The sequence below is a fragment of the Lonchura striata genome, chromosome 13, assembly GCF_046129695.1.
Source record: "Lonchura striata isolate bLonStr1 chromosome 13, bLonStr1.mat, whole genome shotgun sequence".
Lineage (NCBI taxonomy): Eukaryota > Metazoa > Chordata > Aves > Passeriformes > Estrildidae > Lonchura > Lonchura striata.
The window spans coordinates 10,606,538-10,623,471 of NC_134615.1; the positions used below are offsets into that span (position 1 = coordinate 10,606,538).

General features: G+C 36.8%; 1 long non-coding RNA gene across 2 annotated transcripts in view; it reads left to right on the plus strand.

Moving 5' to 3' along the window:
• The first annotated feature begins 3,443 nt into the window (after positions 1 to 3,443).
• The window catches only part of LOC116183124 (uncharacterized), a 120,057-nt gene continuing 106,566 nt past the window's right edge, over positions 3,444 to 16,934 (plus strand). For both annotated transcript variants that reach the window (XR_004148782.1, XR_002465890.2), the window contains exon 1: positions 3,444 to 3,700. This is a non-coding gene — a long non-coding RNA (uncharacterized LOC116183124). The remainder of the gene's footprint in view (positions 3,701 to 16,934) is intronic.

Genomic DNA, 16,934 nt, shown 5'->3' on the forward strand with positions numbered 1-16,934 from the left:
AATATGTAGACTCCTATTGTTATCTTTGCTGTATTGAGTATGAATATTTAAATGGGAAAAAAGTATGAAAACATCACTGTCCACACATATTTCTCTGTAATTCAGTCTATTAATTTTTGCATGAAATTTTAGCAGGGTGCCACCCCTATAGCAGCGGTTTAACTTTCCAACAGGATGCCTCAGTTCCTTTTCCTATTTTCGTTTAAATTATTTGTAAGTTGAACTTTGTTTCTGTTCACAGACAACTCTTCAAATCTTCTCCCCTTCCCCACAGGAACAATATGGCAATCTTATTTCCCTAAGGCACTGATTCAGTTTCTGCTGAAAATTGAAGCGTCTCCACTGACTTCAGGAAGATCCAAAATGGCTTATTCAAAGACAAATTAAAAATCTCCTACTTGATAAAACTAAAAACATATTTAAATGAGATTTTTTTCCCTATTTTTTGGGCTGCTGAAGTATCCAGACTTTCATAAAAAGCCCTGAGAAAGTGTAATTTCTTGGTACCTAAGCCTCACCAGCTCTAAATATCGGAATAACCAAAGCTGTTTATCATCATTCCTCTTCTAGAACAACTAAAATGGAGCAAAAAGTTCTAATTTTGCTAAAATGCCCTACATGAGGAGCTCACCTATGATATATATTAAGATTAATTTTCTTTCATTTTGTCATACAGAACTAACTGGCCATGTTTCTATTCTAAGACTTCACACAGCTACATTTTGCATTGCATTTATAGGTTTCCTGATCTTCTGAAGGCTATCTCTGGTTTTGTTTGATGGATTGCAATGCTGAAATGTAATGTTGCTGTGTTTTTTACTTAATTCCTCCACTTCATCAATGGACTGAAAGTCAGCCAAATACACCTGCAAGCTATTATAGTGCTTATATGTTCCTACTGTGACAGAAAGACAGGGAGCTGAACACCTTCAAATTTGCTGAAGTAGTTCTGTGGTGTTGCTCACAGGTGGCTGGAATTAAATTGACTAAGTGACTTCTCCAAGCACAGTACCTGTCATATCTTGTCTCCTTTTCATAACTTCAAAGATATGAAAGTCATAAAACCAAGCCCAGAAAGGGTCAGAAGCCACATGCTCCTTTGATTGATGTTTTGTCATATTTTGGTTCATTACTTCACCAGAAACCTTCTCTGCAAAATTTCAGAATTTATGAACTCCCAGAAAATAAATATTATTAAAAACTGGGAAAAAGGGTGGTAGTGAATCTAACCAACATGCATGAATCAAACAATGAGGCCTCCAGGACAACCTCAGAATAAAGAGATACAATTGAGATTACATTCAACGTATTTGTTATCTATTTCTTTGACCTTACAGCCACCTTAAAATGCTGAACCACTGTTGCTGAAGGAAATATTTTTTTGCTGCTGTGTACAGAAGTTTGGTTCTAATGAACACCACAGGGTTTACTGATCGCTCTTAATGAGTTAGGAACAAGTGTCCTGCAGGCAAATTGTCACATATTTTTAGAAATAAACCAATCAATGAAGGTGATGTATAGAATGATAGAGTTATCTGTACTTCTCCGAAAGAGAAAACAAATATATCAATGTCCTTAATGCTTTATATAAAAGACACTTAAGGAGTTGGCAAAAACTCTATTTAGACCTGTGTTTCAGCCCTTAAGAATCAATAACAGCAGTTAAACTGAGATTTAGGGACTCTTATAAACATAACCAGGAACAATATTTAAAGGAGTGAAGAAACTGAAGGTTGTCATAGGAGAAAAAAGTCTGATTTTGTCACAGTGTCTCTGTATTTTCAGGAGGTGTCTTTTGGAAGAAATAGCTGCCTCTGAATGTTACTGTAACATAGTCTTTTTTACAACGACCTTTATGCTATGTCTTGACAATTACTTTTACTACCTTAGTAACATGTGGTGGATTTCTGCTATTCTGCTAGAATTCAACCAAGGAAATAATTTATGTACACTTTTTAGCAGACATATTTATATCTGAGATATATGTACCCGGATCTACTTTTAATGAAATGCACCTAATCCTATTGTGTTTGGTGCAAGGGAGATATACACTTTAAAAAAAATGTTGAATACATTTATATAATTAATTTTAATCCTTAAAGTCAAATTTATGTATTTGTACAGTATTTGTATATATGTGCTGCATACATAAAGATTGTTTTATCCACTACTGAAATGCGGGAGGCTTTGGCCATCAGCTTGCTCTGCCTGATGGGAGTGGGAACCTCCTGCTGGATTGATTCGTGCAGTCCCTCCTGGCAGGGCCTTGTGCACATGGATGTTTGTTCTGCCAGTCACACCAGGCTTCTTTCAGGTTTTCAGTGGGAAAGTCTCATGAGTTGAGGGTTCTATTTTCAGAATTTGAGGATGTGATGCTTACATAATGAACACTGTGATAGAACTTACATTTTTAAAACTTTTAATCTGGTCCCTCACTGTCGCACTACAACACGAAACAACTCACGCATTTACTCAAGATGCAAAAGAAGGAAGAGGAAGTTTTATTTCTGACCTCGAAATATATAGAATTCCAAAAGTGACAGTGGATTGGAGGGTGAAATTGCCACCTCTCCAACCACACTGGTCAAACCAACAGACTATCAATTCTTCCTCTCACAAAGAAGAATGTAAAACAATCATTATTTACATAAACATGAGTGAAAACTCCAGTAGAAATATATAAACATCAGAAGGCATAGAAAACTTTTAAAGGAACTTTAAAACTTTTAAAAGAACAGGGTGACACCTTACTCCATGCAATTCAAACATCTCTGGAAGAGGATACATAACTGAGCTAACTTTAATAAACTTTCAGTAGCATTCTGCCTATTTTGTACACGATACTTAGTACACTAACTCACTTATTACTTAGGCTTTTTACATGCAAATTGAGAAATATGTTACTGTAAAGTTTTTCAATATTTTCCCTTTTTCACATGTAAATGTCATTTTGCTTAATTAGATAATATAGCTGTTTAAAGACAGAAAATCAGGGTTATTTTGCATCTGAAAATGTAATGTGTTACAGATCCCCTTGAAGCAAGACTATTTTATAAGCTTGACCATGATTTCTTCTCTCTTAACATGGAAGTTTTGAAATTGGTTCTATCAAACAGATTAAGGCAATTCAGAGTATATAGCATAAACCCCCAAATGATGGAATAAATATATAACTAAATTTGGTTTTGTGATTTTCCCTTTTTATGTGAATTTGTCTCTGTTTTCTTAATGTTGGGATTCTTTTAACTTGTGGAAGAACAGGCTTCTGCACATGGCCAAGAGCTACATTTATTTATGCAAAAGTAAGGATTGGCATTAAATATTTATATATCTTATTTATTTGAAGCTGCTGTCCCATAAAGAACAGACTGCTTTGGGGTTGCTATTAACTGGCCAGGTTTTTCTGACCTCAGTTTAATTTTCAGACTGCTGTGCTTGAAGTTGTCACCTTTTATGAAATATTCCAAGAAAATGACAACACTGTTTTGAAGTGTAAGTGAAGAACACATGCTTGTTCTGCTCAGTGACCTCAGAACATCCTTTACATACTTGCAATTTTGTCCTCATGAGTTCAGTTCAAGAATTTAGTTCTCACATGAGGATTGATAATTTTCCCACCTTTTAGGTGTCTTTAGGAATTTGGTTATTGCTCAGATACTCATTTAGTACATTGCTACGAGTGACAGACATCTGCTTCCGAGTAAGTAAGTCTTTGCTTGCTGTAAATATGATGCTCATCTGCCTGCATTTGCTGCTTTGTTGCCTGGGGAGAGGCAATGTGGAAAATATTATTTAAGGAAAATTATGGACAGCATGCTGCATGAAAAAGTCCTTAGTTGCAAAGCAGTACAGCTAGAGACATGGACTGCTTTTAATGACAGGCTTGTTATGAGGTTTTTAGATAATAATTTTGAATGCTACTTGTAATTTAGTGTTCTGAATTCTGTTTTATTTTTTTGTGGAACAGGCTTTGTATTTTCTGTAAAGTTTTACTGCTTTGGTTTTACTTTTGCTGGGTTGCAGAACATGCCATTGTTTTATTTATGCATCATAATTTTAAATCTATGTATACTTTTCTATACTTTCCTGTTTTACATGATCTCCTGCACTGTGGAAGCACTTGAACATTTGAAATACAAGCAGTGAAATGTAGAGTTCATAATGCATCTGCAGAAGTTGGTGGTCTGTAACATCAGAGGTACTTATACATGCTTACACGTTTTGCTTCACAACAGATTAATGGGTCATTTTACAGTAGCATGGCATTATAATCTTATTTGTATGTAGCAATTTTTTTGTTGAATCTCCCTTGTAGCATATTTAAATTTTTATGTTATTTATCCACCTGTTTTTTCTACAGCCTGTAGAATACTATGGGTTCAGTTCAGAAGTTGGCCTCATATCTGTAATTCAAATTAAACTCTGTTATTTTTTGCTAAAGCTTACAGTGTATTTACAACTCCATCATGAAGATAGCTGTTCAAATGATTAGTATAATTGTAAATAATTAGTATCAGTTGACTCAATATTACCATTTATTAAAGTAGATTTTACTTCTGGGAATAGAAATTTACCAAATCAAACTGGATTTTTAAACAAAGACGTTCAGAGACGACAGTAGCTCATTGGCTGACCTGGAATCATGACAAGATATGAGGTATGGATCTTGTATAGTGTTTAACCTGTACTTAAATTTTAAGGTCAGAATTAGTGATGCAGAGTCCTTGGATGTTTTTCTCATTTATAATCGGCAGGAGCACAGAATTCTACCTGGAATTTTGTCTAGGCTGTTTATTTAGCATATAAATATGATATGATTATTAGACGAGCTTGGACTGCTTTGAGAAGATTATTTTGAGGCACATAAAAAAACCCCCTCTACTTTGACTAGCCTTAGATATGAAGAATATAGCAAAATTATATATTTCATATTAAGTCCATCACTTAGACTCATGAGCACTGAGAATGTACTTCTCTAACTTTTCAGTTTGTTTTGAAAGATGACCTAAGTAAGATTATTTTTTTAATCTAATTTGCTATTCTTGTCTCTAATGAGTCTGAGTTGTAACTGTTTGAATTGTAGCTAGTGTTTCTATTTGATCCATTAGTTCAAATATGCCATGGCACATGAAGGAACCCTTGATTTATTTCCACATCCCTTGCAGATGGATTTGCCAAGCAAACAATTTTCTTAGAATTATTTAGATTATTTTTGGCCTTTTGTATTTAGTGAAAAAAGTGCAATAGATCACATTTTTATTAACATTTCTAAATGCGTGCATATTATACTGTATTCATCTACCCCCAAAATCAATATTGGTTGAAGCTTGTTAAGATGACTGACAGGCTGGTTATTACTTCTGCCCTCCAGTGACTGTCCACATGGATATTCCCAGCCATTCACTAACACTGGCTGATTTTGGCTTAAAAATGAACTGGCTTGAGACTGATCCATAGATTTATAGATTGTGCTTCCTGTCCTCAAATTAGCAGTGTATAGATTATTTTACTTTCAAAACAATATTTGTTTTATAATTGAGACACATACAACATGTATAAGAGTTTAGAGCTTGCTCACTTAAAATATATTCAGAAAATTATGCCTTTATTAATAGTTGAGAAAATAGAAATACTAAAAATGCTTGAAATCACTCAGGAGAATTTCTTTTCCTAAATCACCATATTAGTGAAACAAAAAATTTATTAAGAAACTTTAAAAGCTCTTTGAAATAATCTATATAATAGATTAGGAAGTAAATATAATTCCAGTTAATCGTGCTACTATTTACTGAGTCCTCAGTGGAGAAGTTGTGAAATATGAAAATCAGATTTTAAAAAAAGTCAACTGGCAAATTGAACAAAACTTTTTTTCTCCTGGAAAGGGCAGATCTGACAATAAGGTTATTTACATACACCAGAACAAAATCAATGAAGTAATTTTACTTTCTGTTTTTTCCTCTGCTCTATGCAGGTGTAATAAGTCATCTTGACTGCCTGAGCAAGGAGGGATCCTGGAAGCTGTGTGTCTTTCTCTTTATTTCTGAAGCTGTACATACAGCAGCCCATGAACAGACTCCTTTTCCAGATTCATTTTCGGCAATCCTTTTTATGCTGAGTAGTTCATTAAAAAAAATATTAGTCATATCTTTCCCGAGATGCCCTTTTGCACAGCATTTTCTGAGTTCTCTCCATTAGCTCAGCAGAGCACAGTGACATTGGCCCCTCACCTTCTGATCACTGCTAAGCCTCACCAGTGGGGCTGCCAGGCAGGAACTGCCACAGGCTGTGGCTCACTCCTTTCATGGGCACTGGAGCTGCTCTGAGAACTAAAGACAAGGAGGCTCTGCCTTTCCTCAGGTGCCACGAGAACTGTCCATCAAATAAGCAAAGGGGAGGGTAAATCTCCAGCAGTTCTTACTTTTGTTAATCAGGGAAGTTTGTAAGACGTTATAGGTGAAAGAATATTCTTAAATTATAGAAATGAATTTGTGAACAAGTAAGTGTTCTGGAAAAAGAGGCTCTTCATGAGCTGTTTCCTGTGGGTATTGCCAAAATGTTGATTTCCATAATCCCGAGTGAGTTTGTGAAAGCAAGATTATGGTATATTTCCCACTTAGACAGTTGCACAAAATTGAGTATTCACACAATTGTTAAATTCTGCAGAGGCTACTTTTAGATACACCATTCATTTCTTCAACCAGTCTGGAGACAGAACCATGTAAGAAACAGGCAGTATTCCTTTTAATACTGACATCTAATGCAACAAAAGATACTTCCAGTTTTCAAGCACATCCATATTAAATAGAAAGTGGGCCAAAGGGATGGATACTGAACCTACTTTTTCTTAATGTTTATAGGAAGCATTTGGAAAGAAATATATTCTGTGGGGGAGTTAAATGATATGCACTGGATCAGTACTCTGGTCCTGCAGGAGGTAGAACTTGTTCAATTGCCTGCAGGATGCTGAAGGAGATCATGAGGTTTCCCCACCTCTATTGATCATGTGCCAATTCTCTATAGGCAGCAGCTATTTCAAAGAGATTTAGATGACATCACAGGAAAGAAAAGATTTCTTCTTTCCAACTGAAATGCTTTATATGCTGCAGGATACTTTGGTATCTTAACAGCACACAGTATATATTTCATGATGTGCTCCATTTTTATGTGTAACTGTTAAAGAGCAGAGTTTAGTTCTTTTTCTGGTTCTTTTTTTTTATTTCTCTAAAATCTAATTTGCATGAGTTTTTGGTTTTTTTTTTTTTTAAGGGGTGGGAAGGGCAGGTTAATCAGTCTTACTAGGTGATACAATCTTTGACTACAAAATAAATTCAGCAATGTACCTTACAATACATGAAAGCTTGATCATAAAAATAATGCAAAGGTAGCATCCTCATTCCTTCCTTAGCTCTTTGAAGTTTTGATCTAAAATACTGCAAACTGCTAAAATTTATAAACTGCGCAAAGTATGATATCCTGTATTTCTGAATTGCCTGCTGGTGCTGAAAGATATAGAGTTTTCCTCCACATGTGGACACCAGAAAAGAATCTATTTCATGTAGGTAGCTAGAATAACAGTGCAAAGTCATGTCTTTACAAATATATGGCACAGAAAGATTTTTTCTTTATTTGTTTACTTTTAAATTTGGTGATTTGAAATGACAAAATAACATTGGAAATATTTCACTAAATAGACAATGTGTTAGAAAGTAGACACTTTCTTTTTTTCTCTTCCACTTTATACTCACAGAATCAACACTAAATTAAAATTATGGAAGTTTACATTTTTGCTTGAAATATTTCTCTTTCTCCAAAGAAAATCCGTATTTAATAATGTTTCTCCATAGAGATCCCTGGATGTTTCAGTACTGCTGAAGTTTCATTTTGACAATTGAAATAGTGCTTTGATCCCATGCTTTGAATCTTTCAGAGGGACAAATTCTCACTCCTGTGAATCTGCGCCCCTCCCCTATGCATTGTTTTCTATTGTCACCAATAGTGGTTCCAGAGATACTTTGTGAGTATGGAACTGTTTCCTCAATGTGATTGTAAATCTTAATTTTTAATTTAATGTGTCTTGGGAACCAGTTTCCTTTATCAGAATAAGTTCAAAGAAAATCCAGAGAAAGAGGGAAGGAGAGAGGATAAATAGTCTAGTTATCTAGTTATCCCCTAAAAATAGACTATTATCCTAGATATCTAGTCTATTATCCTATCTAGGATAATAGTCTTGTTTTAGGGAATAAATAAGCTAGTCATGTTTTAACTAAAAATACTCGGCTGCCTTGCCTGGGGAAGCCATCAGGAACAAGGCTGATACTTCTATAATTACTCTTTTAAGGTAGCAAGAATCATAGCTTCAGCCTTTTCCTTGTGTCTTGTGATCAGATGAATTTGCCAATACCCATTCCTCTGTATCAGACATTTTACTTGTTCTTTAGTCTAAAAGTTGTTTGCTGTCATTATTTAGACATTGGTGTTATTATAATCTCATATGTATTAGAATTATTGAGAGGATGCACAACCAGTGCCTCATCTGCTTGATCTGCCACATCTGTTTTTCTGAGAACTGTTGAAAATCTGGAATTAAAACATTTCCTGTTCTTGAACCTACTGCTTATTATTATTTATAATCGCTTTATTTCCGAATGGTTTCTCAGCACTGTTGGATAGATATGGTGATCTACAAAGGAAAATAGTTTAGGATGTTATATATAGCATGCCAAGCAAGGAAAAAAGAACAAAATGTATGCTTTGTCTAAAACTTCAGAAGGGAATCATTCACTGGAGATGATGTGCTGTTTGTTGGAAATTAAGAAACTCTAAGTACATAAAGACACTTCTGGTTTTACTTCCTTTAGTTCTGGGCTATCAATTCTCTGGCAGAGGAAGTTTGGTGCTCTGGAGGTTTTCTTAGATGCTGGCAGTGGCTTCAAGCAAACTTTTCATAGACTCAGGACTTCTGGAATTGGATGCTCAGTGTATCAAATGGAGTAGCAGCACACTTTATAAATCAGACTTCTGTGGGCACTGTATTGTCTGTCCAAAGGCTGTAAGGAAGATTTATCATGCAGAGTTTGTGGGATGCTTTGGTTTTGACTCTCTCATTGAACTTAATAAGAGGAGGAGATACCAATATCAGAATAAGGTTTCTAGCTTAACTGATTATTTTCTCAGTAATTGGCTGGTTTTTTTCAGTAGTTACTGAGAGAAAAGCTGTCCTACTGAATCAGCATGGATTTCAAGAGGACCTGTTGCTGGGAAATTTTCTATTTGCTTCTTTTTGTAGCGAGTATTATGATTTTTTAGTTTGTCACATTGAACAGCAAATGAAAAGAAAAAGGCACTAGAGTTTCTTACTTAGACAGCAAACATTTTCAGTCCTGTTTAGCAAAGATGGTGTCTGCAGCAGAGGTCTGAGAAACAAGGAAGTGCCAGACAGAGGAGAGTTGTGTGTTTCTTCAATCTGCTGGAACAAATTTTCTCTGTCATTAGATTCCAAGACTGGGCTGACTGGGCTGAACAGCTTCTTCACTGTAGGGTCATGTGCTGCCTGTGGAGTCAGTAACTTAAACCTAAACACAGTCTTATAAAATCAATGTGGTATCTCTTCTTCTTGGATGGGGTTTTGACTTTGGACTGTCCAGGATAATACTGTTATTTTTAGAGTGACCAGAGGACCTGAGTGAGCCAGCAAATGAGCCAAGGTGAAATACTCTAGGAGGCAGAGACACTAAGGTATGACCAAAGAAAAAAGGTCCTCGTGTTGTAAATGATACTTTAAAACAAAGCTTTCCAGTATTTGTCTCCCCTGTAAGTTAGACAGAGCATATAACACAGAACACAGAGGTGGAAGCAAGAGAAATTGATGTCTTCTGTGTTTACTGGCTGCTTTGGAAGGTTTTCACCTACCATTTCCACTGAGCTCACCATATTTCCACAGAGTAAAATGGGAGTAGAATTTAAAATTGTACTTTCTGTGATATGTGCATTGTTAATACATAATCATTTTTGCTAGCATTAACTAATTTTTTTAAAATAGACATAAGATCAACTGTGCTAGAAAATTTCTTATAAAACTTAGTTCTGATTTTGTAATTTCAAGCTGGCCTAGAAAGTGGCATCCTTGTGACCCTACCCTTGGCGTGTGCCTTCTTTATAACATTTGAACTTGTTGACAAATTTGGCATGGGTGAAAGTCACAGAGGTTGGGTATGTTCCCATTTCATGAAAATGAGAGTTAGATATTGGGGAGAGTGTTGTCATATCCTTACCCAAGGAAGACAACAAAATTAATCTTTGGTTAAGCATCAGGGACTCTGCATAAACTCACTCTTGAGACAGAAATCTCAACTATGATATTGGACTGTGATAGTTTTGAGGCTCAGAATAAGCAGGGGAAGTTTTGAGGCTCAGAATAAGCAGGGGGATGTTTTTTCTCCCCTTCCAGTTGAAAAGAGCATCCATCTACTTTGAACTGGAATAACTTTAGACATTAAAAAAAAGTAAATTAAAAATGCAATTAAAGCTTTGATGAGAGCACTCAAGTCAAATTTAGAGCAACCTGGACTGAGCATGAAATGGCTCTAAAAATAGCAGGGCGGTTTAAAAACTGGAAGGGATACATGGAGAAAATACAGATTTACATAGTTAAAAGACTGAATGAGTTAAGATGGAGATTTGCTGCCACTATTTTTGTTGCCACTTCATCACCTAGAGAAGAAAGAGATGAGGACTTTACATATAGTTTGGAGTTTAAAGAATGATTTGTCATCCCTGAGTTACCATAGTATCTGGTTTCCCTGGTTACCAGTGACCATGGAAGGGACACTAGGGAAGCTGAAGGCTGGTTATATATTTATTTTTTGAGAAGGGAAAAGAGAGAGAGGGGTCAGAGAAGATTTCTGTGTGTGTGAGAACAGAATGTGAGAATAGTGCTGGAGGATAACAGTTGGGAACAGATTTTGTCTGAAATGGAATTTATAGATTTCAGTGCAAGGAGTTAAGTAGTTGAAAGAAAAAGACTGGTGGTGAGAAACAGAAATTCTGATTTAAAAATGAGGAATAGAAGAGCCTTAAGGCTGTGTGCCTGAGATACTGGAGGCTGTATCAATACAGGTGACACAGTGAGATTTGACCAGATTTCCTTTTTACCACGGTAGCACTGGACTGGTCCTTTCTGGGCTTTTGGCTTTCCAAACAGAGATTTACAAATCTACTTGTGCAATAGATAGCATGTTTCTTGCTAATCCAGAGGATTGGTTTGGCAATTCTTGTGGCTGAGACTGCTGAATGGTTCCCAGAATGGAAATTTAGGAAAACCTGTGTTTCCTTATGGCCTGTTGAATTACTGTCAATAGAAGAATAAATACGGCAGATTATAGCACGGAGGGTTCTCAATGAGTGTTTGTTTGCTGGTTTCAACAATAAGAACATTGCTGATTTTCCCTTTTGTTTTCAAACTTGCCTATTTCATGTTCAGAAAACCTTTTGAAAGATGCCACACTGTAACAGACACCCAATGCAACAAACGCTCCTGGGCAGCTTTGGGTTTGATCTTTAGTGGGAAGCAAAGGAAGGCTGTAATTGCTTTCATCCTTTAGACTTGTTGACACTTAATCAGAGCTCACATTTCCAGGGAGGAATTATTCAGGCTTGGGGAGTTTTTGACACCCTACATTAGTAAAATATTTTTTTAGACATTTTAATATTTTTATTCCACAAGGACCTGTTCATGTTAGAGAATCTCATACAGAAAATTTCCACTAAAGCAAGAGTGGCTCTGCTGCCCTAGTTCCAGTATCTGAGGCAGTTTAAATGGAAACATAATTCTGTTTTGTCCCTCTGTTTTATCAATTATACACATTTCTTTGATTTCTTCATTTCTAGGGCAATTTACATGTACTTGACTGGACCAGCGTCTCTTAAATCAAAACAATACAAAGGCTTAAATATAAGAATACTAAACTTTATCATGTGTAAACTTGTTTATGGCTGAAATTGTAAATCTCTCTTTTTAATATGCTCTTTTATTTCTTTGCACACAGGCCAGATGGTAGGAAACAGATGATTTTACTAGCTGGATAATTTTAGGCACGTGATTACAATGTTGTGAGTAAATACATAATTTTACTATGTTTCATTACTGAACTTGCTCATGTTCCATTCAAAACTTAAAAAATAAGTTTTCTTTTTCAGAGATTTTCTTAGTTATTTTATTTTCAAGATTATTTAAAATACCAAGAGGTACATCACTGTACGTCTTCCAAGGCAGAGATTTAGAGATTTTTAGGGAAAAACAACAACAACAAAAACAACAAAAAACCACAAAAAAAAACCAAACAAAAAAACCAAAACAAACAAACAAAAAGACAACACAGTGTGCATGAGCCTTTAAATTAATTGAGGCAAATTTGCTCTGGGTTTGACCCTTCAGTTCAGGATTTCAGACTATTAGTAACTATGATGTGATGATGATTTAAACATCCTGAGCATTTCAGTAACCTACAGAATACCTTAGTTCACCAGAGACCAGAAGAGAAAGCTTTTGTAGAATTGTGGAAGTACTCTGAGCTTATTCATAATAAATTACCAAGTACCATTAATTTGGATTAGAAATTCTGGTGAGTATTTGAAGATAGAAAGAGGATTTACATTTTGATTCTCCAGATTTATCTTGCTTATATTACTTTTTATTTGCCAGCATAAGTCAAAATATTTGTTTCCAAATATGAGTTCAGATTCCAAAATTCTCTCAATTTTTCTTATTTATTGTATTTTTTTTGATTGTATTTTTACCTCTGTGTTTTTAAAAGAATATCTCTGATTCCCATTTGCATGAGCGCAATGTCAAATGTTCACATGCAAATAGGGTGGTTACATCTGCATGCCATCATGCATGCTGTCCCTCTTTGCATTGGCAGGTAGGCAAGAGCTAAAATACAAACACAAGTTAGCCTCAGTATTGTCACAATTCTCATTCATGTGACAGCAAAGGAAAACTTTATAAATGAATTGTAGGAAGGTGTTTAAGGGGAACCTTCCCAGCCTAACAGGCTTGAACCAGCATCATGGGCCAATTAAGTGACAGAATCTATTGGTCCCATGCACTGTCTCATTCTCTACATAAAGCATTTTTTTGTGTGCTGGAATAAATTGGATTCCTTATAGAAACTTCTTCCTCAGTAATATTTCCACTTTGACATGAGACAAATTTTCCAGAGAATGCATCTCTGCGTATTCTGCACTTTGAGCCAGAGCTCAGTCCAGCACTCCCACCTTGGGGGCTGGAGAGGTCCCAGTGCCACCTTTGAGTGGCAGAAGTGAGCCCCAGGTGCCAGGGCCACTCCCTGGGTGAGCCCGGGTTGGGTGTGCAGGAGAGGGCAAAGCCACCCCTCCCACCCCATCCCTACAGTGACACACACGATGTCCTCCTGCAGTCAGTAAAGGGAAATGCTGCTGATCCTCCTCTGCCAGTCTCATTCTTTCCAGCCTCTGATCAGAGGTAGGAAGATTTTTCAGCAATGAGATTCCCTCCCCAACCCTGACATTTAAGGTAAAAATCTCCCTTTCCTCAGGCAGAAATACTTGTGTCTGGCTTTATTGATAGGCACCAGATAGCTTTCAGTTAATACATGAACTACATGTTCTAACCACCTTTTTTAAAAAACATATAGAAACACTTTATCATAGCTAATCTTCCTGAAACATGACTGTCTTGTTAAATATTATTCCTCTTATGCTGCTGAAAAATATTTTATTCAAAATATGACTTATTTAACAGCTAATATGTCCAGCTTGTAATTTCCTTGGTAGAAATCTTTTTCCCTTTATTTTTCTTTCAATGTTCAGATAAAAGTGAAAAAACCCCAAAAATCTTCCAAACCCCCAACCATAATTGCCTATTCCAAGACCAGCACAGCACACAATTTTAAGGAAAACCAGCCATGAAAAAAAAATAGAACATGCATTGGAAAGGACAGAATGAAGTTAAAACATTACCAGTGTACATATTTTGCTACTTGTTCATAAATAGTAATTTAATTTTATGTTCTCTTTTGCTGACATATTCCAAAAGTCTCTGTCAGAAGGTGCTTTGTTGACCTTAACCTTACTTGCTAAATTTTACAAGCACAGTGGTAGTTGCTTCCCTTGAAGAAGATGTAGTTGCCAGTAATCATTGCGAAGCGCAACCCCATCTATCCCATATGTGACAATAAAACTGGCCTTTAAAAAAAAAAAAAAAAATAGAGGAAAGAAGAGGAGAGAAAACTAAAAAACAAAGACATTGATATTCTGAATCTCACAGTTTTGCAGAGGAGAACTTTTTAAACAACCCCACCCTTAAAATCCCCACCTGCAGCTTGTTAAATAAATACCTGGTGAAGACACCACCCTCCCAACCCCCAAAACTCCCCCCTCTTCTCCCCCCCCCCCCCCCATGAAGATCCAGGTGTTGGCCATTTGTGCTAATGATTTTTAACTGAATCCCATCAAAAAGGTGGTTTAGCAGATTAAAGGTGAGATATTTGAAGAAATTTGGGAGGTAGGGTGGTGGTAATCCTCTCCTGCTAGACCAGGTTTGCTTAGAAGGTTGCTAATTGCTGTGCAAAATTTCTCCAGAGATTTAGAAGGTGTTGGTAATTGGTAGAAAGATATTAATTTATTTTCCTGGGTGAGATGTCTTCTGTGGTGAGAAATAAGTTTTATTTAATAGGAGCAAAAATTAAGTAAAAGCTGGAAGGATGGGAGGGAGAGGCTCCCAGGAAAGTGTGATATAATAACATTTTCATTGTTTTCTCTGCAAATAGGCAGGAAAGTTGTACTAATGATTTGCTAGAAAATCTTTAATGTCTCTTGCTGTGCACAGTTATCTTGTGAAGTTTGGTTTTTGTGTCCCAGGAGGCTGCAGAAGTGGAATGTTCCTATACCATTTCACATCAATCACTAGTCCTGTACAGACAGTTGATCTTACAATTTTTTTAGAGATGTCCTGAATGCTTATATTAAAAATTAAGACTAATTGCTCTTAAGTTAAAGATATGTTTTGAATGCATGTTTCTGTATTCCTAAAAGTTGAACTCTTTCTAAAGTAAAAATATTAAATGAAGGTAGCAAGTCAGCACAACCTTATTGTAGTAGCATCTTCAGAGCTGCTTTGTTTTACGCTGTCTTTCCTGAGGAGATCAATAATAGATGGCTGACATAATTCTTTCACTACTCAGAAATGAGAAAGCCTAAATGCATTTCTTTAGGGCAGGCATGTTTTTCATCCTGAGCTGAAAAGCCTGTAATTGAGTGAGGTTTATAAGTGTGATTGCTATGGCTGTGTGTTCCAATCTGATGTGCCTCTGAAAGGTTCCACTGGCATTTACCTGACTCTTAGGAATGTTGACCTCATCTCCCAAGTTGGCCAGGATGTGAAATGTCTGTGCTTGGAGACACATATACAAAATAAATCTCAGAAGCATTGAGGTTTAGCTCATGATTGTGTTGGTAACTTCCTCAAAGTTTACTAGTTGCAGCTAATTTGTACATGCTGTAACTTCAAAAAGAAAGCAGAGCAGAGGACAGGGGTCCATCTCCTTGCAATATCGACTTATCTCTGTGTCTTCCTGGTAAAGTGATTGGAAAGGCTTATTAAGCTTCCTATTGATACGAATGTGGGAAAACTGGAGGGCTTTGACTGGACTGTTCTGCTGCTACTCACAGCTCTAAAAACTCGGGAGGAGCGTGTGCCTCTGAAGTGATGTCAGTATGGACATCTAGCACAAGACTCTAAAATACAGTTCCTATTACCAGTCAATACCAGCAGCTTTTAGATCTCCAATCATTTATACAAAGGAAAATGAACCCGAAGAAAAGCAGCAGGAGCAAAGAATTAGAGGTTCAGTGTGACTCCAGAGTGATGAGTGAAGCCCAGATCCCCCTCTCGTGGAAGCTGCCCTTCCAAACACTCTGAATACCTTCCATTTCTTCAGAAGTCCCTGTGGCACAACTGGGCTGTGCTCTGGACAGGATGCTGACTGTGCTCCTACCAAATGGGCACTCAAAGGGCCAGAGCATTTTCCAGACCCAGGCAGACTCTGCTTTGCTGCTCTTGCCTGAGGGGATTTTTTTTGGCTTTATCTTTGGAAGGCTTTCTGTGGTATATTTACAAGATATTCTCTAGAATGGCTCAGGTATATGGAGGCATCGCTATGGCTGTAAGACAGACTGACGCTGTCGAAGACTTCATCCTACCTGCTGATTTTACATTTTTAACTCAGATTAGCAATCTGCTTTGTATTTTGTTCATCCCAAAAGTTTCTTGGAAAAAAACAACAGAATTCTGTAATTTAATGTATTACTGTTTTCATCTGTTATTTTGGAAGGCTGTGGATAAGACAGATTGGTTTACAGAGCATGTGAAATGCTGTTGAAATACGGAACATAAATGCACTAGGGTAAAACAGTTATTTTCACAATTAATTACTGTTGCTGAGAGAAAGGTAAATTCAACTTTGATTAGCATTTTTGAGGGGCTGGTTGGGTTTTCTGCTGTTTGTGAAAGGAAGGAGTGATTCTGGGGGTGTCATGGGAGTCCTGGCTGATGCCACAGTGGTGGTTTCTGTGGCTGAGGGGGGACTGCCAGGTGCAAAGTGATGTTGAGGGTCCTGTCCAGGTGTTGCTGTGGGGTCTCTGTGGAGCAGTTGGGGCTTCATGTGGGATTCCAGATGGTTCTGGAGCCACTCCAGCACAGGGCACAGCTGAACCCCTCAGCAATACCAGTGGTGCCTCTGTGGGAATGTGTTTAGGAGAGCAGAAAATGCTGGGCAAATGCAGGAGGGAAGAGGAAAGGCAGAGAATGATGGCATGCACTTAGTGATGTTCCTTCTGCTCTTTGTGTCCTTCTGTGATTGAAGGTGATGTGTTGCTGTTAGTTGCACATATAGAAC